Here is a 15,588-nt window from a genome sequence, read left to right on the forward strand (position 1 = left end):
GTGGGACTCCACTCTCCGCCACCAACCAGTCCGACTTTGCATCCCTTATTACCGTTCTCATCTCCCTCCATCTCAAGTAGTTTTCCATCCACTTTAACACTTTTCCCTTCAGTCCTCCATAAATCTCTAATTTCCATAGCAGTCTCATGTGAGGGTTTAGGCCAGCAAGGGCATGGAAAACATCATTACAAAGAATTTTGATTGTAGACATGAAATAGTCAGAGGAGGAGGAGAGGAGGACAAGCCCAGAATCGTCCAAGGTGGAGTTGTGAGCAAAGGTTTGAGAAAAGAGTTCAGCTTTAGAGACAGAAGAGATGGCAGTGGTGCCATCAGGATGAAATAAAGGAGGGAAAGATGAAGAAGTGAAGTTATTTGAGATGTTTTTGGCTAGATGCCAGAAGTCACGAGGAGAGTTTGAGTTTGAAAGATTTTGACATTTCCTATTTATGAAAGAGTGTTTGGGAAGTTGAAGAACAGTCTTGGCATGATTCCGGGCAGAGATATAAAGTGCATGAGATTCAGGAGATGGAAGGCTCAAGTACCTTTCGTGGGCAACCTCTCTATCATGTATAGCACGAGAACAGACTGAGTTAAACCAAGGTTTAGAAGGTTTAGGTTGAGAAAAAGAATGAGGAATGTACGCCTCCATGCCAGATACTAACACCTCTGTTATGCGTTCAGCACAAAGAGATGGGTCTCTGACACGGAAGCAATAATCATTCCAGGGAAAATCAGCATAATACCTCCTCAGGTCCCCCCAACTGGCAGAGGCAAAACGCCAGAGGCACCTTCGCTTTGGGGGATCCTGCGGAGGGATTGGAAAAATAGGACAAGATACAGAAATGAGATTGTGATCGGAGAAGCCCAACGGAGATGAAAGGGTGACAGCATAAGCAGAAGGGTTAGAGGTGAGGAAGAGATCAAGAATGTTGGGCGTGTCTCCAAGACGGTCAGGAATACGAGTAGGGTGCTGCACCAGTTGCTCTAGGTCATGGAGGATAGCAAAGTTGAAGGCTAGTTCACCAGGGTGGTCAGTGAAGGGAGAGGAAAGCCAAAGCTGGTGGTGAACATTGAAATCTCCAAGAATGGAAATCTCAGCGAAAGGGTAGAGGGACAGAATGTGCTCCACTTTAGAAGTTAAGTAGTCGAAGAAATTACTATAGTCAGAAGAGTTAGGCGAGAGATAAACAGCACAGATGAATTTAGTTTGAGAGTGAGTTAAGTCGTAGCCAGATGGTGGAAAATTCGGAAGACTCAAGAGCGTGGGCACGAGAGCAAGTTAAGTCATTGCGTACATAGACGCAACATCCAGCTTTGGAATGAAAATGAGAATAGAGAAAGAAGGAGGGAACAGAGAAGGGGCTAGCTACTGTCAGTTGCCTCAGACAGCTGTGTTTCGGTGAGGAAAAGAAGATGAGGTTTAGTAGAGGAGAGGTGGTGTTCCACAGATTGAAAATTAGATCTAAGACCGCGAATGTTGCAGAAGTTAATGTAGAAAAAGTTGAGGGGAGGTGTCAAGGCATTTGTGGTCTTCAACAGGAGAGGTGTCCGACCTGGGGACATTTTTGGTCCCCTCCCCAAAGGGGGACTCCGAGGCGTTGTTTATTTTGGGTCCTATTTTTCTTTTAAATTTTTATTTGGAGTGAAGGGTGTATGTGTGGTAAGTGCATGTAGTTTTGTGTGAAGAAGGAGAGCTGTCTTTAGAGGGTAGGCTGTGACTACCCCCTTGAATTGTGAGACACAAAGGGAAACATTCAACGAGATCACAACTAGCTTTAATGGAAGGTTCACAGCACCTCCTGAACTCTATTAGATCTCACTGGGAGTACCTTGTCAAAAGCTTTTTTTAAATTCAAATATACACAGTCCATCCATCCCTCTCTCTCTCTTGTATTTTGTCAACCACTCTTGAATAAAAGCTCAGTAGATCTGTTACACATGACCTCCCTTTCCTAAAGCCAAATTGATGATCCGATAATAACTTATGATCCTCCAGGAACTGTATCCAATATTTCTTTATCACCCTCTCACAAATCTTACTGACCACACTTGTTAAAGACACAGGTCTGTAAGTTAAGAGGCTCCTCCTTACTGCCTCCCTTATAAATGGGCACCACTTCAACTCTTTTCCACTCTACCGGTACTTCCCCGGTTTCTAATGAGCACCTTATAATATCATATAATGGATCTATCAATTCTTCTCTACATTCCTTCAATAATTTTCCTGAAACTTCATCTGGTTCCATCGCTTTTATCATCTTTAAGTTCCTCCAACATTTTATATAACTCCTTTTTAGGTATCTTAATGTCATCCATGTGCACATTTCCTTCTACATTCTGAGGCTTTACAAACATTGTTTCTTTAGTAAATACTTGTTGAAACCTATTATTTAGCAATTTCGCGATATTCTTAGGGTCATCTACTATCCCTTGCTCTCCTTTTAACCTTTCAATGGACTCTCTCTTTTTAAGTTTACCATTTATGAACCTGTAAAACAATTTTGGATGTTCCTTACTCTTGTCTACAATATCTTTTTCAAATTTTCTTTCTTCCTCCCTCCTTACCCTCACATACTCATTTCTCGCCACTCTATAATTCTCCTTATTTAGTATATTCCTGCTCTTTTCCATCTTTTCCAAGCCACATCTCTCTTTTCTTTAGCCTTAACACAAGTTGCATTAAACCAATCCTTTCTTCCTTCCTCTCTCGGTTTATACTTTGGTACAAATTTCATAACTCCTTCTATATAATATTTCATAAAAATCTCATATTTTTTTGCACTTCTCTGATTTGTAACATCTCCTCGCAATCTAATGTTCTGAAATAATTTTTCAAACTTTCTGTGTCCATCTTTCTATAATTCAATCTACCACTCCTGTATGTCTCATCTTTCCTTCGCTGTGTTATTGCCATCTGCATTTCCATAACCACATGATCACTCTTCCTCAATGGACATTTGTATTGTATATCCCCACATAGGTACACTTCTCGTGTTAACACCAAATCCAGTCTAGCCGGTTCATCATCTCCTCTATATCTAGTATTTTCCTTCACCCTCTGTTCCATCATATTTTCCATCATTAGATTAAGGAATCTCTCTCCCCATGCTTCCTCTCCAACACCACTTACTAGATTTTCCCAATCCACCTCCTTACAATTAAAATCTCCTACTAGTATCACCTTTCTTTTTCCAGTTAATACACTTTCCAAACTCTGTAAAGTATCCTTGATCATATTGTCGTATTCCTTTAATGTCCAAGAATTTGTTTTAGGAGGTACATAGGTCACCATGATTATTAATTCTTTTCCATCACTTTTTAACCTTATGCTTATCACTTCTGCGTTGTTCTTCCCATACCAAACCTTATCCACATTTATCTCCTTCTTCGTCATAATCATAACTCCTCCTCCACCTTTACCCTCTCTATCCCTTCTCCATATATTATATTTATTATCCATATTTACCTTTGGTTTTTTCATGTAATTTTGTCTCAGTCAAACACACTATATCAGGCTTCTCCACCATCATATAGTCTTGCAATTCCAATCTACTTGACAGTATCCCATCTATATTAGTATACATTACGGTCCACCCACTGCTCCCTCTAGGGGTTCCTCCGCATTCCTTCTCTCCACATACCACTTTCTGACTCTCTCCTATAACTCTCCAAAAAAAAACTTTTCTTTTTCCTCTTCAGACCGTTCATCATTTTTCCTTCTCGCCTCTTCCAACAATTCCTTATATCTTCTCCTCTTTTCCTCATTTCTATTTTTCCTTACGTACATCTCTTTACAACCTTCTACCTCTCTTAATTTTGATGTTCTATATAAAATGTCCTCCGCAGATTGTTGTGACTTCAGTACTACTTTAATCGGTCTCCTTACTCCCTCCTTATACGGACCCAGTCTATGGATCTCTTCCACTTCTTCTTGTAGGTCTTTTTTTCATCATCATTTAGATTTTTGAACAGATCTCTTACCGTTTTTAATTCTTCCTTAATTCTCTTAGGCTTATATGTTATATTTTGTTCTTTCATCCCAAATATTAACACACTTCTTTTTTTCTGTTATTTTTCTTATCAATGTTTCCTTATTCTTCATAACATTAACCAGTTCCTTGGACCTTTCTTTTTTGTCTTCCTTCAACTGATCTTTAATTATTTCTTGTAATACAACCATCTCTGCTTCCCTCGACTCAGTCCATTGTGTTTTCTTCAGTTCCCATTCCCTTTCAAACCTTTCATTTTGCTCACTGATCATTTCCTTAAAGTCATCTTTCTCCTTTACTACTCTCTCCATTTTCTCCTCCAACCGTCTCTTGTATTTTTCAACCTCCTGTTTTTCATTTGACATAAGGTGATTGTGTGTGTGTGTGTGTGTGTGTGTGTGTGTGTGTGTGTGTGTGTGTGTGTGTGTGTGTGTGTGTGTGTGTAGCCTATTCCACTGTTTTTTGTTATGTAGATTGTGTGTGTGTAATTCATCACGGTCGCCTGCTGGTCACCCAGCCAGTCTTCCCCATTACGAAACGAGCTCAGAGCTCAAAGACCGATCTTCAGGTAGGACTGAGACCACAACACACTCCACATACCGGGAAAGTGAGGCCACAACCCCTAGAGTTACATCCCTATACCTATTTACTGCTAGGTGAACAGGGGCTACACATTAAGAGGCTTGCCCATTTGCCTCGCCGCTTCCCAGGATGTTATTGAAGCTCGTAAAATAACTAAAATGGTTGACGGTATCAGAAGGAGCACAGCATCAGTCATTTTCACCTTCAGTGCTGCTAAGTTGCCAGAGAGGGTTCATGTAGGGTACGAGTCGGTTCCCGTTCGTCCCTACATAACGAATCCTCTCCGTTGTTTCAAGTGCCAGTTTTACGGTCACCATGGCAACGCTTATTGGTCTTCCCATGCTTACTGCGGTAGATGTGCAGGTGAGGGCCACTCTGTGGACCAGTGCACATCCTCGGTAGAGAAGTGCCGTAACTGTGAAGGTACTCATTCCACTTTCTCACGCGATTGCCCCGCGTGGAAAGTGGAGAAAGAGATCTGCACAGTTAAAGCTACTGAGGGAATTTCTTACTATGAAGCAAGGATGCGAGTGAAGCAGACGCAGACCGCGCCTGCTTCAAACGTCTACTACGCTTCAACAATAAGGGCTCCACCCAAGATGTGTACTGTTGCCATTCAAACTGAACCGTTGCCTGCCTCATCTACCACCACAGCTTCCCCTTCAACCTCCAACTCATCATCTGCTAAGACTACTACAACTGCTTCCACTAAGACTTCTACTGCTATCACTTCCTCTGCTCCATATCTGTCAGCTATTTATCGTAATCCCATCAAGGATGAGAAGACTGACAAGACTAATAGATTAAATTTAACAAAATTTGAACGTCACCGCCCTTCTCATGTCGTCGCCGCTCCCGCGCCGTCGAGGAGGGGTTCTCACGTTCGCTCCCTCTCGACCAACTCAGGGGAGTTAACAATTGATGAATCAATGGATGTCACCACTTGTAAGGGCCGGAGAGGTCCCCCGGCAGCGCCTCTGAGCGCAAAAGGACCAAGAAAAACGGCCGCCACCACAACTCTTAAGCCATAATGTTCAAAGTGTTACAGTGGAACTGCAGATGTATTCGGAATAAAGATCCATATTTGTCACTTTAATTGACCATACACAGACCCTCCGTTATTTGTCTACAGGAGACGAGACTGCAGGATGAGCCTGATCCTTCAGTGCTAAAACACTACCATCCGTTTAGAAGATATGAGGGACACGGCGTTGCCATATACATACACAAAACACTGACACAAACAGAAGTGACATTGAGTCACTCTCTGGAAGTTGTCGCGTGCAGGGTGAGATTCAACGACACGTATCTGGCTATCTGTTCCCTCTACTTGCCTCCCAATTCCCCATTGTTGATGATGACATTACATCTCTAATTAGCCAGCTTCCGGGCTAGTTGTTGGCGACTTTAACGCCCATCATCAACAATGGGGAAGTGAGAGATCAAGCGTACGTGAGGAGCAGATAGTAAACATTTTATTACAGACAAACCTCTGTCTTCTGAACGATGGAAGTGCGAGTCGTGTAGATGATCGGACTGGTAACCCGTCCGCCATTGAACTGGCATTGCTCTCGCCAAACAGACTCCCTGACTTCTCCTGGGAAGTCATCGACGACTCCCACGGAAGTGACCATCTGCCCATCTGCATCTCTTATGCACGCGACATCTCGCCCACCCCCAGCCCTCTCAAGTTCAACTTTAAGCGAGCAGACTGGGTAACCTCCTATGGGGTTGCCGCCGTGGATATATCTGGCGAGGACATTGACACGCTGGTCAGCAACGCAACACAATCCAAGGCTTATATTCCGAAGACTTCTGCAGTTTACACTAAGCATGGAGTCTCATGGTGGACAGCGGATTGCCGACAAGCACTTCGTGAGAGCAAAAGACGATACAGGCATTTCAGCCAGCAGCCCAGTCAAGCAAATTTCATAGCCTATAAAAAGGCAAGGGCTCAGGCAAGGAAAGTCATCTATAATGTAATGAAAGACTCATTCCGTCAATTTATATCGACAGTGAGCAGTGAGCCGCACAACCCCACTCACACAAGTATGGAACACCATAAATATTTTGTGACAAAAAGCATATACTCCTATAAATACTCTGAAAATCAACATTGTAATAGATAACAAAACCGACATAGACAATGCCATAGCTCACCAATTCCATCAGGCAAGCAGTATTACTTATTACGACCCTGCCTTCAAGGTGGCGTCACACTAGCACTTTTCCGTCTTCTTTTTCTGTCAATTTTCTGAGGACTGTCAACTTTTGCAGACGGTGGCCGTCACACACAAGCTTGCTTCCGCCTTTGCCGCGCTTGTCGATTGTAAACAAACATGGCTCCTCATTCACCCCAGCAAGCCGCGGCTTTTTTGCACCTTATAATGTAATCAGGCAGCTGTTCTGTGATCCCAAAGGCAACGGTGACCTCTAATACTCTCTATGAGAAATTCGTCAGTATGTTTTGTCCACTGTTCATCTTGGCTAGCTACTTGGAAGTTGCCTTGGAAATATTCAAAAGTGTCGCACATTCGCACTCCCCTGGAAATGTACACAAACAACTGAAGAACTTTTCATTGCTAGGCTAGAAGAAAAAATAATATGTATACAAATATATATTCATCAATTCATTTAAATTTTTTGTCATGATAATAGCATTCTTCCTTTTAACAAAAAAAAAAAAAATTAATAAAAGTGTTGATTAGAAACCATAGTTCTTATTTTGACTAAAAATTGGCGTTAGACGAAAACGATGCGTTCCGTCTGACTCAAGACGACGGAAAGAGTTGACAGAAGAGTAAAAGACGACGGAAATCGCCTGAGACGACGGAAAAAGTGCTAATGTGACGCCGCAGAGCGCACTGTCCTAAACTTTGCCACGGGAGGCGTAAACTTGGATTACAACACAGAGTTTACGTTGGATGAACTCCTCTTTGCCCTGAAATCCTGTAAAGGTTCCAGTCCCGGTCCAGACAATATTTCATACATTATGTTACAACATCTCGGCTACTATTCCCTCTTTAAAATTATTAACACTTTATAATACAATCTGGACCTCCCACATTTTCCCTCAGTTTTGGCATTTCGCTCACACCATCCCAATTCCTAAAAAGACTGGACGCCTTACGGACCCCAGTGCGTTTCGTCCTATTGCGCTCACGAGCTCTCTATGTAAGGTCATGGAACGTATGGTAAAACGAAGGCTACTTTTTGTTTAAGAAGCGAAGGGTTTGTTAGGTGATCAACAGTCGGGCTTTCGTAAGTACCGAAGCACGATGGATCACCTAACACACCTGGAGCATTGCATTTCAGAGGCTTTTGCCAAAAAGAATTCATGATAGGGGTGTTTTTAGACATCCACAAAGCCTTCGACATGACATGGCGACACGGTATCCTCATGAAACTCTACGCTCATGGCTTCAGAGGTAACTTGCCCATTTTGTTTATAATTTTCTTCAGGACAGAACATTCTCTGTCAAGCTTCCTGGTAACGTAATCTCGGACGTTTTCGTCCAGGAGAACGGGGTGCCGCAGGGTAGTGTTCTTAGTCCCATTTTATTTTGTATAATGATTAATGATATTCTGTCAACAACTCCTGTCCCCAGGAATCTTAAATACTCATTGTACGCCGACGATTGTGCGTTATGGCACTCCTCGCCTAACGCACAATTCTCGGCGGGGCGGATTCAGGATGCTCTTGATTCCGTCCAGCATTGGGCCTCACTGTGGGGATTTAAGTTTTCCGTTGCTAAGTGTATCGGTGTTGTTTTCACTAGACGTAACGTACCTGATTTGCAAATAACTCTTCAAGGCCAACCGATACCGTTTCAAAATTCAGTCAAGTTCTTGGGTCTGCATTTTGATAGCAGACTCAATTGGAAGACTCATGTTAATGAATTGCTCATTCGTTGTCGTAAAAAAATCAATGTCCTCAAATACCTTTCTGGTACTTCATGGGGAGCAGACAGAAAATCTTTATTAATGGTGTACAAGTCCTTAATTCGTTCTCATTTAGACTATGGCTCACTGGTGTATGGGTCTGCGTCGGAACCAACACTGAGGAGGCTGGATGTACTACAGAATGAATGTGTGCGAATGTGTTTTGGAGCCCTGCGCTGCACTCGTGTGGCGCAGATGGAGGTTGAGGCCAATATACCACTACTACTGCTCCGTCGCGACACCCTTCTTTTATCCTATGGGATAAAAGCGGCTCGGAAAGCTCCCCTCGGTAACACAGCAAACAAGATTATCTGGCAGCACCACCACCTCCACAATGCGGTCCGCCGTCCAGTCTCAGTCAGACTACACACGCTCTGCCAGCAAACGGGCATGAGACTGGACGATGCGGACCTCCTCATGCTGTCCACCCTTCCGCCATGGAAACGTCCCGCCACCACCTTTAACACCAACTGGCTTCAGGGGAAGAAGGCTGTGGTTACCGAGGTGGAGCTCCAACACCACTTCCGAGCCCTCGTCGCTGGCCTCTCTCCATCCCTACATCTTTACACTGATGGCTCCAAGACAGATGAATGTGTAGGGTGCAAGTGTGTGGTCGTGCGAATGTACCCTCAGGTTCCGACTGCCTCCCCATTCATTGGTGTTCTCTGCTGAAACTTTTGTCATTGACAAAGCCATAGATTATGCTTTAAATTCATCTCATAATTCAGTTGTCATTTTTTCGGACTCTATGTCAGCCCTTCAGGCAATAGAGTCCGGCCGCACGGATACAAATGAAATCCAGGACATCATTATTAAGTTGAATTCATGTCGTAAATCCTTCTCACTGATTTGGATGCCTGGACATTCCAGTATATGCGGGAATGAACAGGCTGGCATGCTAGCTCGGTCTGCTCGAGGGAGCGTGGAACCTCCGTCGGGATCTGCAGTCATGTCTCTCAGTTGTTAAATCATCAGCAAAACTCCTGTGGCAGAGTCACTGGGACAACCTCCACCTCCACACCATCAAACCCATCCTGGGCGAGTGGACCTCCTCCAATCGCCCCACAAGGCGGGAGGAGGTGGTCCTTTCACGCCTCAGGATGGGCTGCACCCTCCCCACCCACATGCTCCCCTACATCACCAACACATTCCCACCACAGTGTTCCACATGTAATGTCACCCTCTCTGTCGAGCACATCCTGCTTCACTGTGTACGTTATACACGACGAGCTCAGGAACGTAACTGCCGTATTGGGCGAGGTATGACTGCATATATATATATATATATATATATATATATATATATATATATATATATATATATATATATATATATATATATATATACACGCATCTAGGCTTGTGTATCAAGAATATGAGCTTAGGCCTAATAATCAATAGCACGTAACGGCCTATTGATGTAAAGCTGACAACTGCGACGGCCAAAATTGTTGCTCCCAAAAAAAGTACCGTCCAGGGCGAACCGTCCCCTCCTTGGTGACTTCAATGTTTACCACAAGCTTTGGCTTTACTCTCCTTTCACTGATCATTTTAGTGAAGTAGTCTTTAACTTTGCCATCCTCCATTCACCTAGTGGGCTTCCCCAACTAAGGTAGAAGCCACATTTCGCTGTGCGCCAGCCCCAAAATAAATAAACAAACCACAAAGACAATACTATAATTCTGAGTTGGAGAGTACAACATATGCGTCAAGAAATACAAACACAAACAAGGGAGAATAGAGTTGGGTGAGATGGATTCGGTACAGACTCAACAATTAACAGTATTGGTAAAGAGTGTCACCCAAATGTGTGGCTAGAAATGTTTTGAAAATAGTGACACTGAGAAGAAACAACACTCGATGGCAAGGAATTCCAAGTATTAATGCTTCGAATACTAAATGATCTTCTTATGTCTAACTAGGAGTGTACAGAGAAAATTTTATACTGATGTCCTCTTGTATAGATAATAGGTGGACGATGGAATAGGTCTTTGATCAGATCATGACGAAGTAGTCTACCCTGGATAGAATACAGAGATTCAAAGATTTTAAGCGGTCTTGGTAAGTAAGATGTTCCACACCACAGATTGTTTTAGTCCACCTTCTCTGCACTCCATCCAGCATTCTCGAGTCACTAAGATATCCTGTGTTCCACAGAAATGAGGAATACTCTTATGTGAGTGATGAAAAGAGGTAACATAAATAAAGCCTCATGATTAACTGTGGATTTCAAGATATTCCCTGTCATTCTGCTCGCTTTATACACCATATTATAGCCACATGTTGGTGGAACTTCAAAAAGTATCAACTAAGAGATCCAAATGCATGGCAGCTGCCATTAAATAGTGACCTGAAATACCCAATAATGACCAATCAACTGGTTTTCTTTGAAATCTCAACAGCACACACTTGGATGAGTTCATAATAAATCCCCAAGAGATAGCCACTTGATGTAAACTATTGATGTCATGTTGACATGATGTTATTTCTCTCAACAGACAAAGACCAGGGGAGACACTGGTACAAACATAAAGCTTAAGATCATTGGCAAATATTTTGACCGCAGAAGACTGTGATTAATATAATTAACATAAATAAGAAATAGGAAAGTGTCCAAAACAGAACCCTGGGGTACTCCACTAAGAACCTTTCTAGGATGCTGAGTTGGTTATTGACTGACACACACATACTTCTGTTAACCAGAAATGCCTTGATCCAGTAAAGTAATTTACCTATGATCCCAAGACTGCATAGCTTGCCTAACAGAATTGAGTGACACACTGTATCAAAAGCTTTTGAAAAATCAAAACGAATTAAGTCGACACTAAAGCCTTGATCCAACCAAGAAGTAACATGATTGTAGGTTAGAACTAATTTATCCTCAGTTGATCTGCCTGGTCTGAAACCAAACTGATCTTCAATTAGAAAGTTATTAGACTGGATGCAGTCATAGATAAATTTAACTAAAATGCCTTACATTGTCTTTACACAGGTTAAAGTTAAAGAAACTGGTTACATCAAGGGGTCGTGACATGAGCCTTTCTTACAAATAGGTGATACCCAGGATTTTTTCCAGTCAAGGGGGAGCTCACTAGTGTCATAAGATTTGCAACAAAGTAGGAGTGGGTATTCCAATTCAGATACACAATCTTTCAAAAGATGGGGATGCATTGCATCTGTGCTCATTGCAGAAGAGGGGTCAAGTTTTGAAATGGCATCATGAGTGTGATCAAGAGAAAAACTGTCATCCATATAACCATCAAAAACTTGGTGAGGAGCATGGTGAAGTGGGACAGACAATGTAAATACTGAAGCAAAAGAATCAACAAATGTGACAGCCATTGCTTCTGTGTCAGTTATCATGTCACCATCTATATCCCTGGGAGGAACAACACCAAGCGTGCCCACCTTTTTCTGCCTTATGTAAGAATGAAAGACTTTTGGTTTGTTGAGCAAAGAATCTTTTAGATGAAACTCATAATCTGACTGACATTTTAGTGCATAATGTCTGGTTTGGTAATTGCAGTTTAGAAAATTATCTAGTGCACTGACTGCCAGAACTGAGTTCCTGCCATGAGTGGCACATTGTGACTTATATTGCATTCATAGGTGACTTCTCTATCGTTTCAATTCTCGGGTAAGCCAAGGTGGAGAATTAGTCCTGACTATTGTTTTCAGAGGGACATAAGCTTTAATTAAAGGAATTAGAATCTGTAAAAATCGGCAAAACATGTCATTAAGATGAGCAAACTCGAAGTCCCAATCAATAACTGACAAATGATCACTTATTATGTTATAATTTCCTCTGTGCTTAAGTCAAAAAGAAGGATTATTGCAAGTTCCCAGATCTTGTTGAAAGAAATAACTAAAAGATACAGGGTTGTGACCACAGCTAGGAAAAGGGGGCAACACACAGACTTCACCAATCCTGTCTTCCTCAGAAGTCAAGACTAAATTAAGTATGTTACCAGAAGGAACAAAATTTTGTAGACTCGTTCACCCACTGAGTTAATTCCAGAGCCAAAAAACAATGGTACAATTGGAGTTCAGTGGGTGGAAGACCTCTACAAGGGGTGTCAGTAGCCCACTGAATTTTAGAGAGATTAAAGTCTCCCATTACAACAATTTCTTTCCCAGAACAAAAGTCATCCAAAAAATACAAAAGGCCAGCATTTTCATTGGTAGTATATGAGGGGGGACAGTAAACAATTACTACATAGAAATTCAAAGCTGGAAGAAAAAAATTCAAGGCTGGAAGAAACCTAGAGTAATTGGTGCAACACCCCAAGTGTATTCTTGACTGTCTCGAGATATGCCCCACATTCTTGATCTTTTCTGCTTATTCTGCCACACTATCTTCATTGGGATCCTCCGATCACAACCTCACATTTACAAGTATATATTGTCGTATCGCTCCAATCCCTCCTCAAGATCACCATGGCAGAGGTGCATCTGGCATTTTGCCTCAACTAATTGGTGGAACCTAAAGAGGTATTATGCTGCGTTTTCATGAAATGATTGCTACTTTAGAGTCAAACATCCCCCTCTGCATCTTTGTGTGTTGGGTACACAACAGAGGTGATTGTGTGCTTGGCATTCCTCACCTTTTCTCTCAACCTAAACCTTCCAAACCTTTGTTTAACACACACTGTTTTTGTGTTATACATGTTAATATGTTATGGGCAGAATGAAACACAGAAGCAAGCAAGAGAATTCTTTTGTTTAACAATGATTGGTGAAAGATTGAGTGCTGGTAAATTTGGCAGCCATTAGGCAGGTGGACCAGATTGGCTTGAGGGTACAAAGTGTTACCCAGTGAGGCTGCAGGAGGGGATGAGGCAGGCAGTTAGAAAGACCAGTTAACCTGATATTAGCAATAAAGTAGTAAGAGATGCAACCTTGTGATAAAGAGAGAGAGGCTGAAGACTGTCATTTAGAGGAGAGAAGTTAAGCAAAAAAGCCAATTCATCAACTCAGTCGTGTGGACAACAGAATTTGCCCACTAAGCATGCTGCCTGATGGACACACCTGCTTGCCTGGACAGGGTTTAAGAAGTTAAGCAATCTATGGCATCTCTGGGAATTTTTCTCAACCCCCCAAATACTAACACTATACAAGGGCCTTATCCACTCTTGTATGGAGTACTTTTCACATGTATTGGGAGGTTCCACTCAGTTTTATTAGATAGGGTGGCATCAAAAGCTTTTCATTTCATCAATTCCTCTCCTCTGACTTATTATCTTCAGCCTCTTTCTCACTGCTGCAATATTGCATCTTTTGCTAACTTTTATCACTTTTTATACTAACTATTCTTTTAATCTTGTTAACTGCATGCCTCTCCTCCTTCTGTGCTCTAACTGCACAAGGCTTTCTTCTTTCTCTCACCCCCTACTCTAAATGTCCAGATCTCTAACAAGAGTTAACCAGTACTCTCAATCATTCATATCTTTCTCTGGTAAACTCTGGAACTCCCTGCCTGTTTTTTGTATTTCTAACTTCCTTAGCTTCATTGAAAAAGGTTTCAAAACATTTATCTATTTTTTGGCTGACTCAGACCTGCAAGAGAACTGTCCTTCTTTTTTGTTTTAAGTTGCCCTTGGCCAACTTTCCCTTCTTACATAAAAAGATAATAATCACTTAATACCGCACAGCGCCACTAGAGTACACGAGCCGAGGAGGTGGGAGGTAGATGAGCAGCTCCCACTACAAACAGCTTATATACTAATTTCTCACAAAATACAAAGCATATGCATATACAGTATTTTCAACTTGGAATTACTTTAAATATTAAATCCCAAAGTATGTACCTTAATTCATGGGACAGCCTTGTATATTGTGCTTGAAATTAAGATGTTATTGTTAAGCCAAAGAATGGGTTAAAAACATTTGTGCAATGTTTATTTTCATATCTACTTTTATGTAACTGAACATAAAATTAAAGATAACACCAACAGTTTTGAAGCTGGGAGAAAAAAAAGAAAAACATATAACTGTTCTGAATGTAAAAGTTTAAAAAGACTTCACAGAAAAGGGAAAGAAAGACAGGTTTTATTTTTAATGTCAAATTGCAGGCACTGAAAAGGGAACTAGCATTGCAGGCTACAATTTGGACTTAGTGATACCTACAACATGGCATTACAACACTTCTGTCTATCTCTCTGGAAAGATATTCTTTCAACCATGGACTGCCCAGCTGTTCACACAAAGGAATTCACTGTTAAGTCTACACTTATTCACCTAAACACAAATAGATGTAACTTGAGATAAATACAAAATTATTTGACCTCAACAGTAACAGGGAAAAATTGACAAATAAATACAAAAATATAAAAATAATATTACGGGAAACAACTAAACACTGTGAACCAAAGTGATGAGTAGTAATCATGACAGTGTTTCATCATTGCAGCAATAGAAGGACAAGTTGTGTCATCCAGCCTACCACTGTCTACTTTCCTACTGTCTGTCTTTAACTATTTACCTAATGTCCTACAGTTAAAGATGAATCAATTATATTATGCAAGATGTTTTCAAGTTTAGCATTAAATGAAAGCACAGAATAAGACCCTATCTGGTAAAGCCACAACCAGTCAACACAAATCTGCTGAAATAACATATGATATGGGTACCACTATAAATAAAATTGTCTGCGCCATTAATGGCCGGAAGCTGAACAGCGCTTCCTACACACTCTTCAAGTGAGCCTACAGGTGCTATAGGCCTCAATGTGTAAAAAAAAAAAAAAAAAAAAAAAAAAAAAAAAAAAAATGCAAAAGACATCTTATAACTGCAGTATAACCTTTCCAATAAAAGTTATCATAATACTGGTCATCATCATTGTTTGTTTTACATTCCCACTCAACAAATGACTAACAACAATCATTTTGCTTCACAGCATATGTATTACCAAAATACATACCATCACTCCACAAAGTTAACTGACATTTTCTTAACATAATCCCTCTCAGAACTTAAGTGGACAGTGACATGGGTTTCAATTACAAGTCATCTACTAACAGAGGTACACTCGCAGTATTATCTACATTATAATGCTGAATGAATGCCACTACAATAA

The sequence above is a fragment of the Portunus trituberculatus genome, chromosome 37 (genome assembly GCF_017591435.1).
Source record: "Portunus trituberculatus isolate SZX2019 chromosome 37, ASM1759143v1, whole genome shotgun sequence".
NCBI classification, from domain to species: Eukaryota; Metazoa; Arthropoda; class Malacostraca; order Decapoda; family Portunidae; genus Portunus; species Portunus trituberculatus.